Source organism: Oculina patagonica, unplaced genomic scaffold, assembly GCF_052425735.1.
Source record: "Oculina patagonica isolate OP01 unplaced genomic scaffold, crgOcupat unplaced1439, whole genome shotgun sequence".
NCBI classification, from domain to species: Eukaryota; Metazoa; Cnidaria; class Anthozoa; order Scleractinia; family Oculinidae; genus Oculina; species Oculina patagonica.
Genome location: NW_027557452.1, coordinates 1 through 4,874, shown reverse-complemented (window position 1 = coordinate 4,874; position 4,874 = coordinate 1). Strand labels below are relative to the sequence as shown.

At 38.1% G+C, this 4,874-nt stretch overlaps 1 pseudogene across 1 annotated transcript; it reads right to left on the bottom strand.

Moving 5' to 3' along the window:
- Nucleotides 1–200: 200 nt before the first annotated feature.
- Nucleotides 201–4,728, bottom strand: LOC144639880 (translin-associated factor X-interacting protein 1-like; annotated as a pseudogene). Its single transcript, XR_013568238.1, has 8 exons — nt 4,457–4,728; nt 3,839–3,973; nt 3,405–3,479; nt 3,178–3,254; nt 2,748–2,784; nt 2,281–2,336; nt 1,106–1,225; nt 201–313 (listed from the first exon to the last, which is right to left on the bottom strand). The product of XR_013568238.1 is annotated as a translin-associated factor X-interacting protein 1-like (transcript).
- Nucleotides 4,729–4,874: the final 146 nt, after the last annotated feature.

The window sequence follows — 4,874 nt, the reverse complement described above, 5'->3', positions numbered from 1 at the left end:
GGTAACAACAATCACGTTAGTATTTGAATAAATTGGGAGCCAGTTAATCGGTAGCCTCCCACTCAGTCGTTTTTAGGGGCGATCGAGTGGGAAGGAGCGAACCACGATCTCCCCTAAAAACGACTGCATGGGAGGCTAGTTTAATGGTGACTAAGGGAATTACATTAGCCTCTACTGGAAAGGAATGGAGGGTTGCTTACATTAAACTGAGCTTCGAGTCTTTCGAAGTCTCTTCTTGGTACAACGTCACCATAATCAGCCTCCATTTCTGGTAAGCTTTTGATTCTTGGCGTCCAGGTCCTCGCGCGCTTTTCTGCAACAAGGAAACGCAACGTCGATCACTTTGCCAATACAGTACAACAAAAAGACATCGTAGGGTACGAAACCGCAATGAAAATGGACTTTACTGCCAGTAACGGACTTTAATGAAGGCTAAGAACAAAGATCATCAAATTCAAAGAGGTAAAATATACTGGAGACAGCAATGATAAAATTAGTTATGTAGTTCAGAGCTTAAAAATAAAGCTTAACTTTTTTAACGTCTAGTTTTTGTAAAAAGTTTTGAAAAACAGTTAAAACGTTGCAAATATATTTTTTCTTCATTTTTTCACAGGTAACGTTTTTATTCTCTAATTTGGGTCTGACGCCGTTCTCGCACCCAGAATCTTCGTTCTCTATGACCAGCGGTCGTGAAAAGAGCGAACCTGGAAAGTTCTGACGGGAAGTCCGAAAATATCGGAGTTCAAATTGAATCAGTGAGTTGCATATGCCTAGCTTTCAAAAACGTGACTCAACGAACTTCTTGGAGTTTTACTTCCAGCCATTTTTATTGTTTTCAAAACCAATCAAAATCGATCCTGCCACGGAACGTTCGAGAGTCGCACGTTTCATCAAACCTGCACAGTAAGGAATGAAGACTCGAGGTAAGAGATTGGGCCCAACACGCAATAATCGGTGTGGCATATTTTTCCGAATTGGGCCCATTTGTTGGACTGGAGTCATGGGCGCATCGTATAGTCATTCGCGCGCGCCGATTCGCTGCCCGATTTATCGTGTCCGACAAACCGGGGCCTTTAAACTGACTGTAATTTATTTTGTTACTCACTTAAGCGCCAGTTTGAGGAACGTAACATCTTCTTTTCCTTCTCCTTCTTCTTCTGCGTTTGGTTTCTTCGCGTCTTCTTGTTGATATTTTAGTTCATTTATGTCTGCTATCAACATCTTCCTACAAGGAGTAAAAACATTAAGTCTAGCAAGAAATGTTGCAAGCACAAAGAGTATAAGATTAGGAGAACACAAACGTTTATCGATTATCATATCACACAATAACGCTTTCAGCATTGTTGTAAGTAAGAAAAAATAACGTTTTACATTGATATAAATGTTTGGAAATCAAGCATTAAAAGGTCACTTTCGAGCCGTAAATGCAGGTTTTGTGGACAAATTTAATAGCCTAGTGTATTACAGTACGAATTTTGATTTCAGATTTGGAACTTTATAGAGAGAGTTTCAACTATACCTTATAACATGAAATTTTCGCGACACGTTAATTTCGCGATTTTGAAGTGGGCATATTTCGCGACACTTAAATTTCGCGATTTTGCGAAGACTTTGTATTTTTAATCACTTTAAATTCGCGTTTTTGAGTAAGACACAATTGACATTTCCTTAGCAATATTATTTAACATACCCTTGAATTAAATAAAACGACTTCATCAAGGAAACAACAACGTCAAAATTAACAAAAACGCAAGAGCGGGTCTTATTCTCGGCAATAGCAACAACAGAGCAGTTCTCACAATGTCTACAAGTAGGTCATGTTTGTACGTGCATGAGTTATTGACCTTGAGTCAATTGACGACAACATCCATTTACACTGAAAATCCTTTCTTCAGGGTACTAAACTTAATTTTTGTTGTTTGATATAAAGTGAGTCACTTAATTTTCACGTCATGTTATGTTAGCGACACTTATTGTTCGCGTCACTTTAATTTCGCGATTTTTTTAGAATCGCGAAATTCATGAAATTAAAAGTGTCCGCCTTGAGAATTTGTATGTAATAAGGTAGTTTTTGTCATTCAAACTTTCAGGCTTATGTCAAACTACACAAATTAAGGTGAATTCTGATTACTTTTCAGTGTTGTTTTCTGTTTATATTTTCTGTCCTACAGTTGTCGACGTCGACTTTATCTCTAAAAAACATTAAGCAATAAAAACACTTTTATACCAAAGAAATTAAATCGGCTTTCGAGCATACTGACCAAGAATTACATTACCTACCTTGCATCACACTCGTTCCTATATCTCAAGTATTCGGCAGCTAGTTCTTCTTGGAGCTACAACGTAAACATTAAAATAGAGGTTTGCTTCTCTGATATACATGTAAGTAATTTAAAAATAGCCTGAGTTTCAGACGTCTTTCTCTGGTCGCACGTCTTTACTCGGCAGCACACGACCAGAGGAAGACATCTGAAATTTAGGCTTAGGCCGGTAACAGGGCCGGTAATATGTTCGCAGGCTAGGAACTCTCGCACGCTCTCTCGAATTTGAACCAACTCAATTTTTTCTTTCAGAATCGTTGACAACTTTATCTTGTTTGGCCCACACTTGCTGCCATGTTGGATTAGGAAGTTGGATAACGAACAATTTACTTTCTTCAGAGTTTTAAACTGAAATGAAAGCAATAGGTATTCTACTGTAATTAACAGTCTCCAAGTAAAAAACAACAAAAACACATTCTAGATTACCTTTTCTACTTGGACTTGAAGGGAAACTTGTTCCTCTCTAAAAATAACAATCATTCAGAATTAATTTACTTTTTTTTAAGGCTGTTAACAAATCTACTGCTACATTACAAGCAACAAGTCGAGTGTATCAATTTTTCCAATTTTGTTGCGATTAACTTTAAAAAGTCAAAAAGGTAAAAAAAGTCAAAACTTTAAAAGGTCAAAGTTTACAGACTGGCAGTCGAAAGCTCATTTATCTTTTAATTTTTAACTAGGATACGTTTTTAAAAATCTTATTATATCTCACATGTACTCTGGTTACTCATCCATTTTTTAACTTTAAAAGGATTACATGGGATCAGGAAAGTTGGATTGAAGAGAGGTACATGTAGTCCATCAGTTCTTTGTCCCTCGTTATTACCTGTAGGTAATACAGTAAGTGTTGGATTACCTTAGTTTTGATATTATGTTTTGTAGTCTTTGATTCTCTTTCCTCATCTCTAGCATGTCTGAAAGTTAAAAGACAAACTGTTCATCAGTTCCTCAGTGGGAGGGAAATACGACACAGCAAAAACAAGCAGCTCACCAATTGCAAAGTAATAATAAAATTTGTGTATTGTGAAAAATTGCAGTATAACTATTTCAGTAGTAAACCTGCTCACAGATGGATCTGTTTACATACCTGATTTTTTCTTCCTGTTTAACAGCTAAGGTTTTCTTCTCACATTCTTCAGATACTGTGACTAACATGCTCTGAAAAGAAGAGCACCAATCAATGTACATTGTGAGAACCCATTTCTTTCTTCACTGCAAACATTTGTTACTGACCTTACTCTTGTGATGTGTGGATGAACATCTGAGTGCATGGTTTGTTTACACCACAAAATCAATTTATGACCATAATATGTCTTTTTACCATGAAAAAGGGCACTTCCCTCTGAGTGGATGGATTTTTTGACTTCTGTGTAGCTTTACAGTAATCATCTCATGCACAACATGTGACCGTTTTGTTCTGGTAGCCATATATATGTACATGCATAGTTCTTTTAATTTTTTGCCGCGGTGTACCTATTTGTAAATGACTAAACATTTTTTATTCATATATACATTACCTTCAAAGGCTCCAATTCTCGGATCTTTTCTCTTTGTTGAACCAGCATCATCTCATATTCATGCTTTATTGCTGACAGCGGAGGCTTCTAAGTTTTGAAGTCCTCTATCAGATACTCAAATACTTCCCTAAAAGCCTGAGAAGAAAGATAATTTAAGATAAATATTGTTTTGTGCCAGGCCTTCCACTCTTGGATTAACCTACCGGTAGTTCATAAATCTGTCTGCTGTCGAGACAACAAATTCTGCACATTACCTTCTATCAAAGTTGACTCATTATATGAAACGGAGGCAGGGGAGAAACAGAGGATTAGAATCTCCTGCTTCATGTACCTTATACTCCCAATTCCTGCCCCATTCCTTAGTGGTTTCCACCTCTTTACAAGTTCTATTCCTATTGTAAATATTAATATTATGAAATATTGCAAACTATTCTCTATTTCTCCCGATTTCCAACACCTTGAGTATCCCGCTCCACGCCCTCTCTTGCCCCACCTCCTGTACCCCGTCAACCCCCTATTCTCCCAGGCTGCCACCCTGTGACCCCCTTCACTAAGAAGTCAATTTACTATAATTATAATAACCACTGGCTTTAATAATGAGTTCACTGCAAAACTAACCTGCAATCTCTTTTCACTTGGAACCATCTCAGCGCAATCTAAGGGAGACGCAGCTCTTTTTGTTTGAAAGCTTCCAGTTGCTCCAGAAACTTTGGCTTATGAACTCCCTTTGGCATGAACTCATTTGTTTGTTTGGCTGCTCCTGGGTTGAGATCTGGGGCACTGGGACCAAGAGCATGTGCTGGCCATGTGTCCAAGGTGCCTGCTCTTGTGTCTATATAAGGCTACAAGACAAGGAAAAAAAATAATAAAAATCCAGATAGCTCTTTTGCCTTTCAAATGGATATTTCAAAACCAGCGCTGGAGGTGGGGTGTACTCCCTATAGTGGACTATACAGGGAGGCTCTACCTGGAAGGGAGGGGGGATGGGGAGTACTCCTTATAGTGGACTATACAGGGAGGCTCTACCTGGAAGGGG